We start from the raw sequence: 16794 nt of genomic DNA, 5'->3' as shown, positions 1-16794 counted from the left end.
TTCTTTATATAAGTGTGGGTCATCCCAAAAATAATGCCTCAAGTCATAAAAGAATTTTCTCCTTTGCTGAGCTGAAAAGGTTGGAGGCAAGTACTTGGAAACAATAAAGTTAGCATAATCAGCATACCAAGGACTATCTCGCGAACTCACCTTTATTACAGCCAATTGTTCATTTGGAAAACTATCATTAACAGGAACAGGATCATAAGCAATATTTTCCAATCTAGACAAATTATCAGCAACAGGATTATCAGCACCTTTCCTATCTATAATATGCAAATCAAATTCTTGCAACAGAAGCACCCATCTAATAAGCCTTGGCTTAGCATCTTTCTTTTGCATTAGGTATCTAATTGCAGCTTGATCAGTATGAATTGTAACTTTTGAATCAACAATATAGGATCTAAACTTGTCACAAGCAAAGACTACAGCTAACAATTCTTTTTCAGTTGTAGCATAATTTCTTTGAGCAGCATCAAGAGTCTTACTAGCATAATGAATAACATTCAATTTTTTATCTACTCGCTGTCCAAGAACAGCGCCTACAGCAAAATCACTAGCATCACACATAATTTCAAATGGTAAGTTCCAATCAGGAGGTTCAACTATAGGAGCAGTTGTTAATGCTTTCTTTAGAGTTTCAAAAGCTTCCTTACAATCATCATCAAAAACAAAAGGTACATCTTTTTGAAGAAGATTAGTAAGAGGTTTTGAAATCTTGGAAAAGTCTTTAATAAATCTCCTATAAAACCCAGCGTGACCAAGAACACTACGAATACCTTTAACATCCCTGGGATAGGGCATCTTCTCAATTGCTTCAACTTTAGCTCTATCAACTTCAATACCTCTCTCGAAAATTTTATGTCCCAATACAATTCCTTCATTAACCATAAAGTGGCATTTCTCCCAATTAAGAACAAGGTTAGTTTCTTCACACCTCTGCAAAACTTTATCAAGGTTTCGCAAGCAATTATCAAAAGAATTCCCATAGACAGAAAAATCATCCATGAATACCTGGGATAGAGACAATCATGCATCTTTCTTGTAAGCACAAACAATTTTATCATCAGAATAATAAGGGAAGAGCTAACAAGAAAGGAAGACAATGAAACAACTACATGTATTTCTCTTTTCTACTTAAACCTCAAAGTTTTGTTGCTATTGACCAATGCTAAGTTTGCCAAAACCAAATAGATTTACTCAATGCTCCCATAGTGATACCAATACTAATAACAAGATCAATCATATAATAAAGATTGCAAACTACAATAAGATGTGCAATATGTAAATGATAAGACTTCTCATTGATATTCCATAACGATAACTCACACCAAGGGATACATAGACAACCAACTGAAGGAGAGATACTTCCACACTGCAACCAATCTTATAAGATAACTTCCCTACTCATGATATAACACTACTTGATAAGCTTGACAAGCTTCTCAACAAGCTCCTGAAGCTCATCAATCTTGTACATGAGGTTGCGGATCATCTCCGAATTGTGCTCGACGCGGTTAAGAAGTATCCGATGGCGAGTCCCAACTCTTGGAGTTATTTCCCCACTCTTCAGCTTCAGGCATCATCCTTCCTGCAGTGTTAGAACGATCTATATCCCAATTGCTAGGCAATACTGCCTTGGGAGTCCTTTCAATTTGACTATTGTAAATTAGATTGCGGAAGGGGTTGTAGGTGCCTGGAGGAGATGTCTTTGGAGCTAGGTAGTGACGTGGAGCCTTTCCTCCAGTGCGAATTCTTGCGCTCTTCTTGGTACTGAAAGGGTTTTCCACCACCTCGATGCTTGCGATGGTAGCACGCGGGTATGCATGCGAGTCTTCCTCCACTTCTTCTTCATCTTCTTCCTTGACGCTCTCGTCCACCTCTTTCCACTCGGGATCTTTAATATCTTCATCCGAAAACCCCTTGCCCTTGTTGTTGGAGACCATGGTGCTTCTAGATCAAAGACAGATCCTGGCAGAAAACAGCTCGAAACAAAACATGTCGAGAAAACGATATACGGACCTCCAGGGGTCCGGGGGATTATATAGCAGGAATTTGTTGGAGATATGCCCAAGAGGCAATAATAAAAGTGGTTATTATATATCTTTATGTTTATGATGAATGTTTATATACCATGCTATAATTGTATTAACCGAAACATTGATACATGTGTGATATGTAAACAACAAAGAGTCCCTAGTATGCCTCTTAACTAGCTTGTTGATTAATGGATGATTAGTTTCATAATCATGAACATTGGATGTTATTAATAACAAGGTTATATCATTATATGAATGATATAATGGACACACCCAATTAAGCGTAGCATAAGATCTCGTCATTAAGTTATTTGCTATAAGCTTTCGATACATAGTTACCTAGTCCTTATGACCATGAGATCATGTAAATCACTTATACCGGAAAGGTACTTTGATTACACCAAACACCACTGCGTAAATGGGTGGCTATAAAGGTGGGATTAAGTATCCGGAAAGTATGAGTTGAGGCATATGGATCAACAGTGGGATTTGTCCATCCCGATGACGGATAGATATACTCTGGGCCCTCTCGGTGGAATGTCGTCTAAATGTCTTGCAAGCATATGAATAAGTTCATAAGAGACCACATACCATGGTACGAGTAAAGAGTACTTGTCAGGAGACGAGGTTGAACAAGGTATAGAGTGATACCGAAGATCAAACCTCGGACAAGTAAAATATCACGTGACAAAGGGAATTGGTATTGTATGTGAATGGTTCATTCGATCACTAAAGTCATCGTTGAATATGTGGGAGCCATTATGGATCTCCAGATCCCGCTATTGGTTATTGGTCGGAGTGAGTACTCAACCATGTCCACATAGTTCACGAACCGTAGGGTGACACACTTAAAGTTGGATGTTGAAATGGTAAAACTTGAATATGGAATGGAGTTCGAATATTTGTTCGGAGTCCCGGATGAGATCCCGGACATCACGAGGAGTTCCGGAATGGTCCGGAGAATAAGATTCATATATAGGATGTCATTTTATGTGAATTAAAATGTCGCGGAAGGTTCTATGGAAGGTTCTAGAAGGTTCTAGAAAAGTCCGGAAGAAACCACCAAGGAAGGTGGAGTCCACATGGGACTCCACCTCCATGGCCGGCCAACCCTAGTGGGGGAGGAGTCCCAAGTGGACTCCCCCTTAGGGGCCGGCCACCCCCCCATATGGGAGGTGGAAATCCCACCTCTAGTGGGAGTCCTAGCTTGGGTAGGTTTCCCCACCATATGGAAGGTTTTTGGTTTGGGTCTTATTCGAAGACTTGGAGACCAACTCTTGGGGATCCACCTATAAAATGAGGGGCCAAGGGGAGGGGGCCGGCCACCCAAGAACCACAAGGTGGCCGCACCCCTATAGTGGCCGGCGCCCCCTCTCCCCAAACCCTAGCGGCCTCTCTCCTCGACCAAGTCCCGCACGCTTAGCGAAGCTCCGCCGGACTTCTCCACCACCACCGACACCACGCCGTCGCGCTGTCGAATTCAAGAGGAGCTACTACTTCCGCTGCCCGCTGGAACGGGGAGGTGGACGTCGTCTTCATCAACAACCGAACGTGTGACCGAGTACGGAGGTGCTGCCCGTTCGTGGCGCCGGAAGAGATCGTGATCAAGATCTTCTACGCGCTTTTGCAAGCGGCAAGTGTACATATACCGCAGCAACAAGAGCCTCATCTTGTAGGCTTTGGAATCTCTTCAAGGGTGAGACTCGATAACCCCTCGTTGCTACCGTCTTCTAGATTGCATCTTGGCTTGGATTGCGTGTTCGCGGTAGGAAAATTTTTGTTCTCTATGCAACGTTATCCTACAGTGGTATCAGAGCCGTGTCTATGCATAGATGGTTGCACGAGTAGAACACAATGGTTTGTGGGCGTTGATGCTTATGTTATCTTTAGTTTGAGTACTTTGCATGTTTGTGGCATAGTGGGATGAAGCGGCTCGGGCTAACTTTACATGACCGCGTTCATGAGATTTGCTCCACGCTCGACATGCAACTTGTTTTGCATAAGTGGCTTTGCGGGTGTCTGTCTCTCCTACTATAGTGAAGATTCAATTTACTCTTCTATCGACAACACTAGTATCACCGTTGTGGTTCATGTTCGTAGGTAGATTAGATCTATATCGAAAACCCTAAACCACGTAAAATATGCAAACCAAATTAGAGACGTCTAACTTGTTTTTGCAGGGTTTGGTGATGTGATATGGCCATAATGTGATGATGAATATGTATGAGATGATCATTATTGTATTGTGGCAACCGGCAGGAGCCTTATGGTTGTCTTTAAATTTCATGTTGAGTAGTATTTCAAAGAAGTTGTAATAGTTGCTACATGGGAGAACAATCATGAAGACGGCGCCATTGACCTTGACGCTACGCCGACGATGATGGAGATCATGCCCGAAGATGATGGAGATCATGTCCGTGCTTTGGAGATGAAGGTCAAAGCCGCAAAGACAAAAGGGCTATATCATATCACATATGAACTGCATGTGATGTTAATCCTTTTATGCATCTTATTTTGCTTAGATTGCGACGGTAGCATTATAAGATGATTCCTCATTAAAATCTCAAGATAATAAAGTGTTCATCCTTAGTAGCACCGTTGCCAAGACTTGTCGTTTCGAAGCATCTCGTGATGATCGGGTGTGATAGAATCAACAAGTGCATACAACGGGTGCAAGACAGTTTTGCACATGCGGATACTAAGGTGGCCTTGACGAGCCTAGGATGTACAGACATGGTCTCGGAACATGAGATACCGAAAGGTAGAGCATGAATCATATGGTTGATATGATGGACACTTTGAATGTTCGCCATTGAAATCACACCTTGTCTCGTGATGATCGGACTTAGGTGTGGTGGATTTGGTTCGTGTGATCACTAAGACAATGCGAGGGATATTGTTTTGAGTGGGAGTTCACCTAGTTTTTAATTAAGTTGAATTAAAATTTGAACTCAATTTGTCATAAACTTAGTCTAAACTATTGCAAATATATGTTGTAGATATGGCATCCCCAATCAATTTTAACCAGTTCCTAGAGAAAGAAAAGCTTAAGAGCAACGGTAGCAACTTCACCGACTAGTTCCGTCATGTGAGGATTTTCCTCGCTGGCGGAAATCTGCAATATGTGCTTGATGCACCGCTACGTGCCCCTCCTGCAGAAACAGAAACCGATGAAGTAAAGAATGTTTACGCGACTCGGAAAACTCGGTACTCTCAAGTTCAGTGTGCCATCCTATGCAGTCTGGAAGTCGATCTTCAAAAACGTTTTGAGCACCATGATCCACATGAGTTGATAGAAGAGTTGAAGACTATTTTTGAAACTCATGCGGCCGTGGAATGATATGAAGCATCGAAACACTTCTTCGGTTGTATGATGGAAGAAGGTAGCTCCGTTAGTGAGCACATGCTCGTTATGACCGGGCATGCGAAGAAACTCAGTGACTTGGAAATAGTTATTCCTAACAGACTGGGGATTAATCGTATCCTTCAATCACTGCCACCTAGTTACAAGAACTTTGTGATGAACTACAATATGCAGAACATGAACAAAGAGTTATCTGAACTCTTCTCCATGCTTAAAGCTGCTGAGATTGAGATCAAGAAAGAGCACCAAGTGTTGATGGTCAACAAGACCACCAATTTCAAGAAACAGGGCAAGTCTAAAGGCAAATTCAAGAAGGGTAGCAAGAAAGCTGCTACGCCTCCTGTGAAACCTAAGACTGGCCCTAAACCTGATGCTGAGTGCTATTACTGCAAGGAGAAGGGACACTGGAAGCGTAATTGCTCCAAGTATTTGGCGGATCTGAAGAGCGGCCTTGTCAAGAAGAAGAAAGAAGGTATATCTGATATACATGTTATAGATGTTTATCTTACTGGTTCTCGTACTAGTACCTGGGTATTTGATACTGGTTCGGTTGCTCATATTTGTAACTCGAAACAGGAACTAAAGAATAAACGAAGACTACTGAAAGATGAAGTGACGATGCGCGTTGGAAATGGATCCAAAGTCGATGTGATCGCTGTCGGCACACTTCCCCTACATCTACCTTCGGGATTAGTTTTAAGCCTAAATAATTGTTATTTTGTACCCGCGTTGAGCATGAACATTATATCTGGATCTTGTTTAATGCAAGACGGTTATTCATTCAAGTCTGAGAATAAAGGTTGTTCTATTTTTATGAATAATATCTTTTATGGTCGAGCACCTGAAAAGAATGGCTTATTTCTGTTAGATCTCGATAGTAGTGATACACATATACATAACATTGATGCTAAGCGAATTAAATTGAATGATAATTCTACTTATATGTGGCACTGTCGTCTTGGTCATATTGGAGTGAAACGCATGAAGAAACTCCATACTGATGGATTACTTGAATCACTTGACTTTGAGTCACTTGATAGATGCGAAGCATGTTTGATGGGAAAAATGACTAAGACTCCATTTTCTGGTATGATGGAGCGAGCTACTGACTTATTGGAAATCATACATACCGATGTGTGCGGACCAATGAGCGTAGCATCGCGCGGTGGTTATCGTTATGTTCTAACCTTCACAGATGATCTGAGTAGATATGGGTATATCTATTTCATGAAACATAAATCCGAAACTTTCGAGAAGTTTAAGGAATTCCAAAGTGAAGTAGAAAATCAACGTAACAAAAAGATCAAATTTCTACGATCTGATCGCGGAGGTGAATATCTGAGTTATGAGTTTGGCATGCATTTAAAGAAATGCGGAATACTTTCACAATTGACACCGCCGGGAACACCACAACGTAACGGTGTGTCCGAACGTCGTAATCGAACTCTCTTAGATATGGTTCGTTCTATGATGTCTCTTACTGATTTGCCATTATCATTTTGGAGTTATGCATTAGAGACAGCCGCATTCACTTTAAATAGAGCACCATCAAAATCCGTTGAAACGACACCGTATGAATTATGGTTTAACAAGAAACCTAAGCTGTCGTTCCTTAAAGTTTGGGGTTGCGAAGCCTATGTAAAGAAGTTACAACCGGACAAGCTAGAACCCAAAGCGGAGAAATGCATCTTCATAGGATACCCTAAGGAAACTATAGGGTACACTTTCTATCACAGATCCGAAGGCAAAATCTTTGTTGCTAAGAACGGAACCTTTCTTGAGAAAGAATTTCTCACTAAAGAAGTGACTGGAAGAAAAGTAGAACTCGATGAGATTGATGAATCTTCACTAGTTGATCAGAGTAGCGCGATCTGGGAAGTTGTTCCTATGCCGCCTACACCAACAACAGAGGAAGCAAATGATAATGATCATGAAACTTTGAACGAGATAGCTACTGAACCTCGCAGATCGACAAGGGAACGTGCCACTCCTGATTGGTATGATCCTTGTCTAAATGTCATGATTGTGGACAACAATGATGAGGACCCTGCGACGTATGAAGAAGCGATGATGAGCCCACAAATGGCAAGAAGCCATGAAATCCGAAATGGGATCCATGTATGATAACAAAGTATGGACTTTGGTAGACTTACCTGATAGCCGAAAGGCTGTCGAGAATAAATGGATCTTCAAGAGAAAAACAGATGCTGATGGTAATATTACTGTCTATAAAGCTCGACTTGTCGCAAAGGGTTTCCGAAAAATTCAAGGTGTTGACTACGATGAGACTTTCTCACCTGTAGCGAAGCTAAAATCTGTGAGGATTTTGTTAGCAATAGCTGCATTTTTCGATTATGAGATTTGGCAGATGGATGTCAAAACGGCGTTCCTTAATGGAGACATTGAGGAAGAGTTGTATATGGTACAACCCAAAGGTTTTGTCGATCCTAAAAATGCTGACAAAGTATGCAAACTTCAGCGTTCAATTTATGGACTAAAGCAAGCATCGAGAAGTTGGAACCGACGCTTTGATAAAGTGATCAAAGACTTCGGGTTTATACAGTGTCATGGAGAGGCCTGTATTTACAAGAAAGTGAGTGGGAGCTCTGTAGCATTCCTGATATTATATGTAGATGACATATTATTGATTGGGAATGATATAGAACTATTAAGCAGTGTAAAAGGTTATTTGAATAATAGTTTTTCAATGAAAGACCTTGGTGAAGCATCATATATATTAGGCATCAAGATTTATAGAGATAGATCAAGACGCCTAATAGGGCTATCACAAAGTACATACCTGGACAAGATTCTAAAGAAGTTTAGAATGGACGAAAGTAAGAAAGGATTTTTACCTATGTTACCAGGCAAGGTCTTGAGTAAGACTCAAGGACCGGCTACGACGAGAAGAAAGAGAAAGGATGAGTCAGATCCCCTATGCCTCGGCGATGGGCTCTATCATGTATGCCATGCTATGTACTAGACCGGATATAGCACATGCTGTCAGTTTGACTAGCAGATATCAAAGTGATCCAGGAATGGAACACTGGACAACGGTCAAGAATATCCTGAAGTACTTGAAAAGAACCAAGGATAAGTTTCTTTGTTATGGAGGTGACCAAGAGCTCGTTGTAACCAGTTACACCGATGCAAGTTGGAACAACGATCTGATGACTCTAAGTCACGGTCTGGGTACGTGTTTATATTGAATGGTGCTGCGATGGTGGGCAAGCTCAAAGCGATTGCACGGTGGCGAAGTCTTCAACAGAATCGGAGTACATAAGCGGCGAGGCTTCATCAGAAGCGGTATGGATGAAGAGGTTCATTGTAGAGCTCGGTGTGGTTCCTAGTGCATTGGACCCATTAGTCATCTACTGTGACAACATGGGTGCCATCGCCAATGCACAAGAACCAAGGTCACACAAGAGGCTGAAGCATATCAAGCTGCGTTTTCATTCGATTCGCGAGTACATCGATGATGGAGAAGTAAAGATTTGCAAAGTACACACTGATCTGAATGTAGCAGATCCGTTGACTAAAGCTCTCCCTAGGGCAAAGCATGACCAACACCAAAGTGCCATGGGTGTTAGGTACCTTACAATGTAATCTAGATTATTGACTCTAGTGCAAGTGGGAGACTGTTGGAGATATGCCCAAGAGGCAATAATAAAAGTGGTTATTATATATCTTTATGTTTATGATGAATGTTTATATACCATGCTATAATTGTATTAACCGAAACATTATACATGTGTGATATGTAAACAACAAAGAGTCCCTAGTATGCCTCTTAACTAGCTTGTTGATTAATGGATGATTAGTTTCATAATCATGAACATTGGATGTTATTAATAACAAGGTTATATCATTATATGAATGATATAATGGACACACCCAATTAAGCGTAGCATAAGATCTCGTCATTAAGTTATTTGCTATAAGCTTTCGATACATAGTTACCTAGTCCTTATGACCATGAGATCATGTAAATCACTTATACCGGAAAGGTACTTCGATTACACCAAACACCACTGCGTAAATGGGTGGCTATAAAGGTGGGATTAAGTATCCGGAAAGTATGAGTTGAGGCATATGGATCAACAGTGGGATTTGTCCATCCCGATGACGGATAGATATACTCTGGGCCCTCTCGGTGGAATGTCGTCTAAATGTCTTGCAAGCATATGAATAAGTTCATAAGAGACCACATACCACGGTACGAGTAAAGAGTACTTGTCAGGAGACGAGGTTGAACAAGGTATAGAGTGATACCAAAGATCAAACTTCGGACAAGTAAAATATCGCGTGACAAAGGGAATTGGTATTGTATGTGAATGGTTCATTCGATCACTAAAGTCATCGTTGAATATGTGGGAGCCATTATGGATCTCCAGATCAAGCTATTGGTTATTGGTCGGAGTGAGTACTCAACCATGTCCACATAGTTCACGAACCGTAGGGTGACACACTTAAAGTTGGATGTTGAAATGGTAAAACTTGAATATGGAATGGAGTTCGAATATTTGTTCGGAGTCCCGGATGAGATCCCGGACATCACGAGGAGTTCCGGAATGGTCCGGAGAATAAGATTCATATATAGGATGTCATTTTATGTGAATTAAAATGTCGCGGAAGGTTCTATGGAAGGTTCTAGAATGTTCTAGAAAAGTCCGGAAGAAACCACCAAGGAAGGTGGAGTCCACATGGGACTCCACCTCCATGGCCGGCCAACCCTAGTGGGGGAGGAGTCCCAAGTGGACTCCCCCTTAGGGGCCGGCCACCCCCCCATATGGGAGGTGGAAATCCCACCTCTAGTGGGAGTCCTAGCTTGGGTAGGTTTCCCCACCATATGGAAGGTTTTTGGTTCGGGTCTTATTCGAAGACTTGGAGACCAACTCTTGGGGATCCACCTATATAATGAGGGGCCAAGGGGAGGGGGCCGGCCACCCAAGAACCACAAGGTGGCCGCACCCCTATAGTGGCCGGCGCCCCCTCTCCCCTAACCCTAGCGGCCTCTCTCCTCCACCAAGTCCCGCACGCTTAGCGAAGCTCCGCCGGACTTCTCCACCACCACCAACACCACGCCGTCGTGCTGTCAGATTCAAGAGGAGCTACTACTTCCGCTGCCCGCTGGAACGGGGAGGTGGACGTCGTCTTCATCAACAACCGAACGTGTGACCGAGTACGGAGGTGCTGCCCGTTCGTGGCGCCGGAAGAGATCGTGATCAAGATCTTCTACGCGCTTTTGCAAGCGGCAAGTGTACATCTACCGCAGCAACAAGAGCCTCATCTTGTAGGATTTGGAATCTCTTCAAGGGTGAGACTCGATAACCCCTCGTTGCTACCGTCTTCTAGATTGCATCTTGGCTTGGATTGCGTGTTCGCGGTAGGAAAATTTTTGTTTTCTATGCAACGTTATCCTACAGAATTTTTACGACATAAGGAAAGTACCAGGTCGAACTAGAGTCGGAGAGGGGCCACGAGGGTCCCACCTTATAGGGCGGCGCGGCCAGGCTGGGGCCCGCGCCGGCCTATGGGGGCACGCCCTCGTGCGTCTCCTCCACTCCGTTTCGATCTCGTAATTTTTCATATTTTCCAAAAACAGCAAAAACATTGTTCGGAAAGTAAAACGCGCACTTTTTATTACCAGTATTGTTACCTATTGAAAGTCGAACTCTGCCGGACTGTCAATTTGACCTTTGATGAAAGCTTCCGGAGTCACCACTCGAATAACATCAACATCTTCATTATAAGAATCACCTGAGATATAATGCTTGAGTCTTTGTCCATTCACCACTTGTGTGGCATCGCCTTGGAGAGAACTAATTTTAATTGCTCCTGAACGATACACCTCCACAATGACATATGGTCCTTCCCATTTCGAGAGTAATTTCCCTGCAAAGAATCTGAGACGATACCGATACAATAGGACTTTATCCCCAACATTAAATTATCTTTTGATAATTCTTCTATCATGCCATTTCTTAACTTTCTCTTTAAAGAGTTTAGCATTTTCATAAGCTTCACTTCTCCATTCATCTAGAGAACTCAATTGTAGCAATCTCTTCTTACCGGCAAGTTTAGGATCTTTATTTAGTTCTCTTACCGCCCAATAAGATTTGTGCTATAATTCTAAAGGTAAATGACAAGCTTTTCCATAAACCATTTTATAAGGTGACATACCCATGGTATTTTTATAAGCATTTCTATAAGCCCATAGTGCTTCCTTCAATTTACTAGCCCAATTCTTCCTAGATTTATTAACAAACTTTTGCAAGATAGATTTAATCTCTCTATTTGATAGTTCTACTTGCCCACTAGTTTGAGGATGATAAGCAGAAGCAATTCTATGATTAATACCATATTTAGCAAGAGTTTTTCTAAAACCACCATGAATAAAATGTGAACCTCCATCAGTCATAAGATATCTAGGAACTCCAAATCTAGGAAAAATAATATCTAAAAGCATTCTTAAAGAGGTCTCACCATTAGCACTTTTTGTGAGTATGGCTTCCACCCATTTAGTAACATAATCAACAGCAACAAGTATATGAGTGTTACCTTCTGAAGAGGGGAAAGGTCCCATGAAGTCAAATCCCCAACAATCGAATGGTTCAATAACGAGAGTATAATTCATAGGCATTTCATTGCGTCTGGAGATATTACCAACCCTTTGACATTCATCACAGGATAAAATAAACTTTCTTGCATCTTTGAAGAGAGTTGGCCAATAAAAACCTGATTGCAGAACCTTTTGCGCGGTTCTATCTCCGGCGTGATGTCCTCCATAAGCACTACCATGACATTTACTCAATATCTCTTGTTGTTCATATTTGGGAACACATCTTCGCAGAATACCATCCACTCCTTCTTTATATAAGTGTGGGTCATCCCAAAAATAATGCCTCAAGTCATAAAAGAATTTTCTCCTTTGCTGAGCTGAAAAGGTTGGAGGCAAGTACTTGGAAACAATAAAGTTAGCATAATCAGCATACCAAGGACTATCTCGCGAACTCACCTTTATTACAGCCAATTGTTCATTTGGAAAACTATCATTAACAGGAACAGGATCATAAGCAATATTTTCCAATCTAGACAAATTATGAGCAACAGGATTATCAGCACCTTTCCTATCTATAATATGCAAATCAAATTCTTGCAACAGAAGCACCCATCTAATAAGCCTTGGCTTAGCATCTTTCTTTTGCATTAGGTATCAAATTGCAGCATGATCAGTATGAATTGTAACTTTTGAATCAACAATATAGGATCTAAACTTGTCATAAGCAAAGACTACAGCTAACAATTCTTTTTCAGTTGTAGCATAATTTCTTTGAGCAGCATCAAGAGTCTTACTAGCATAATGAATAACATTCAATTTTTTATCTACTTGCTGTCCAAGAACAGCACCTACAGCAAAATCACTAGCATCACACATAATTTCAAATGGTAAGTTCCAATCAGGAGGTTCAACTATAGGAGCAGTTGTTAATGCTTTCTTTAGAGTTTCAAAAGCTTCCTTACAATCATCATCAAAAACAAAAGGTACATCTTTTTGAAGAAGATTAGTAAGAGGTTTTGAAATCTTGGAAAAGTCTTTAATAAATCTCCTATAAAACCCAGCGTGACCAAGAACACTACAAATACCTTTAACATCCCTGGGATAGGGCATCTTCTCAATTGCTTCAACTTTAGCTCTATCAACTTCAATACCTCTCTCAAAAATTTTATGTCCCAATACAATTCCTTCATTAACCATAAAGTGGCATTTCTCCCAATTAAGAACAAGGTTAGTTTCTTCACACCTCTGCAAAACTTTATCAAGGTTCCGCAAGCAATTATCAAAAGAATTCCCATAGACAGAAAAATCATCCATGAATACCTCTACAATATTCTCGCAAAAGCCATGAAAAATAGCAGACATGCATCTTTGAAAAGTAACAGGAGCATTACATAAACCAAAAGGCATATGTCTATAAGCATAAGTTCCATAGGGACAAGTGAAAGTGGTTTTCTCTTGATCCTTAGTTTTAACAGCAATTTGTGAAAACCCAGAATATCCATCAAGAAAGCAAAAATGAGTATTTTTAGACAACCTTTCTAACATTTGATCAATAAAAGGTAAAGGGTAATGATCTTTCTTAGTAACCTTATTAACTTTTCGATAATCAATGCACATTCTATACCCTACAACTACTCTTTGAGGGATGAGCTCATCATTATCATTAGGTACAACAGTCATTCCTCCTTTCTTAGGAACACAATGCACATGACTAACCCATCTACTATCAGCAATAGGATATATAATACCAGCTTCAAGAAGTTTTAATACATCATTCCTTACCACATCCTTCATCTTAGGAATTAGACGATGCTGATGTTTAACAACAGGCTTTGCATCATCTTCCATATTAATGGCATGTTGGAAAATAGAGGGAGAAATCCCCTTCAAGTCATCAAGAGTGTAGCCAATAGCTCCTCGGTGTTTCTTCAATATTTCCAATAACCTTTCTTCCTCAATCTCTGAAAGCTTAGAACTAATAATAACAGGATATATTTTCTTATCATCAATATGAGCAAATTTAAGATTATCAGGCAATGTTTTTAAATCAAAGACAGGATCTTCTTTTGGTGGTAATGTTGTACCTAGATCTTCAACCGGTAAATCATGTTTAAGAATAGGTTGACGAAGGAAAATTTCATCAAGCTCGTTTCTTTCTTCCCTAAAGACTTCACTCTCACTATTCTCCAAATGTTGCTGCAAAGGATTATTAGGAGCAAGAGCAATAGATGCACACTGTTCAACTCTAAAATCATTATTAGGCGAATCAGCTTTATAAGGAGTTTTGGCAAATTTAGAGAAATTAAACTCATAAGATTCACCAGCAAATTTAGTCAAATTTTTCTCTTTCTTGCAATCTATAACAGCTCCACAAGTATTTAGAAAAGGTCTACCAAAAATGATAGGACAATACTTACTAGCAGCAGAACCACGTACCATAAAGTCTGCAGGATATTTAATCTTACCACATAGAACTTCCACATCTCGAACAATACCAATTGGAGAGATAGTTTCTCTATTAGCTAGCCGAATAACCACATCAATATCTTCAAGTTCACAAGAACCAATTTCATGCATGATCTCCGTGTAAAGCTCATAAGGAATAGCACTAATACTTGCACCAATATCGCATAAACCATAATAACAATGATCACCAATTCTAACAGATAGCATAGGAACACTAGTTTTCCTTGACTTATTAGGATGTGAAACAATATTAGAAGCATCTTCACAGAAAATAATATGACCATCTTCCACATTTTCAATCACAAGATCTTTAACTATTGCAATAGCAGGTTCAACTTTTATTTGTTCTTCAGGTTCTATAGGTTTCTTTTCACTTTTATTAACCGCACTATTTATAACGGAATACTCCTTCATTTTAGCAGGGAAAGGAGTTTTTTCAATATAAGCTTCAGGAATAACATGATCAACAGTTTCAATTACAACACATTTATTTATAGATGAATCAATTTTATCTTTATACGGTTCATGGTACTTATCAAAATTCTTCTTAGGCAATTCATAATGAGAGGCAAAAGCTTTATAAAGATTTGCAACGACTTGAGAATCAAGACCATAAGTAGCACTCATATTACGAAATTTATCAGTATCCATAAAATCTTCAATGCATTTATAAACATAATTTATACCTGACTCTCTATCTTTGTCGTTCTCCCATCCTTCAGTATTCTCCTGAATCCGATCAAGAATGTCCCTTTTAAACTCTTCTTTGTTGCGTGTAAATGATCCAGAACAAGAAGTATCCAGCAAGGTCTTATCTTGAAAAGAAAGTCTTGCATAGAAGTTATCAATGATAATATTACCAGGAAGCTCATGAATGGGGCATTTGAGCATTAAAGACTTCAATCTCCCCCACGCTTGGGCAATACTCTCTCCATCATGAGGCCAGAAATTATATATGCGGTTCCGGTCCTTGTGAATTTCACTTGGAGGATAGAATTTAGAATAAAATAGAGGCACAATATCATTCCATTCAAGAGAATCCCCATTATTCAGTAATTTATACCAATGTGCCGCTTTACCAGACAGCGATATAGAGAATAGTTTCTTCCTTACTTCATCCATAGCAATACCTGCACACTTGAATAAACCGCATAATTCATGTAAGAACAGTAAATGATCACCAGGATGGACAGTTCCATCCCCTGCATAACGGTTATCCACAACACGTTCAATAATTTTCATAAGTATTTAGTATGGAACCTCTTTCTCACCTGGCGCCTCATCCACTACCTTTGCAGTAGTAGTAGATTTTCCAAATAAAAATTCAAGAGAAGATCTCTCCATAATGAATTATAGCAGCATGCAGAAATAAAATCAGCACTAATAGTAAAAGTTTCCCTTACCAATTCCACTTACCAATAGCGCTTCACTCCCCGGAAACGGCGCCAGAAAATAGTCTTGATGACCCACAAGTATAGGGGGTGTATCGTAGTATTTTCGATAAATAAGAGTGTCGAACCCAACGAGGAGCAGAAGGTGTTGACAAGCAGTTTCGATGAAGGATTCACTGTAAATGCTCACAGACAAGTATTCAGGGGGTTTTGATATAGCAAATGAATAAAGTACGAATAAGTAAAATGCGAGAGAAATAATTGCAGCAAGTGGCCCAATCCTTTTTAGCACAAAGTACAAGCCGGTTTGTTTACTTATAATGACCAAACGTTCTTGAGGACACACGGGAATATAGTTTAGTGCTTTCGCTTCATATAGCTGATTAATCTTCATTGTTTTGATAAGTGTTGTGTGAGTGAACCTATGCTAATGCACCGCCCTTCCTAGGACTAATACATACTTGTGATTATACCCCTTGCAAGCATCCGCAACTACAAGAAAGTAATTAAGATAAATCTAACCACAGCCTTAAACTCTGAGATCCTGCTATCCCTCCTGCATCGATATACCAACGGGGGTTTAGGTTTCTGTTACTCCGGCAACCCCGCAATTGGCAAACGAGTACAAGATGTATTCCCCTAGGCCCATAAAGGTGAAGTATCATGTAGTCGATGTTCACATGACACCACTAGAAGAATAACACCACAACTTAAATATCATAACATTGAATATTACCCAACCATAATTCACTACTAACATTTAGACTTCACCCATGTCCTCAAGAACTAAACGAACTACTCACGAGACATCATATGGAACGTGATCAGAGGTGATATGATGATGAATAACAATCTGAACATAAACCTTGGTTCAATGGTTTCACTCAATAGCATCAATAACAAGTAGAAATCAATACCGGGAGAGTTTCCCCTATCAAACAATCAAGATCCAACCCTAATTGTTACAGCGGT

This window comes from Lolium perenne, chromosome 5 (assembly GCF_019359855.2).
Source record: "Lolium perenne isolate Kyuss_39 chromosome 5, Kyuss_2.0, whole genome shotgun sequence".
Taxonomy (NCBI): Eukaryota; Viridiplantae; Streptophyta; class Magnoliopsida; order Poales; family Poaceae; genus Lolium; species Lolium perenne.
This window is presented reverse-complemented; position numbering follows the sequence as displayed.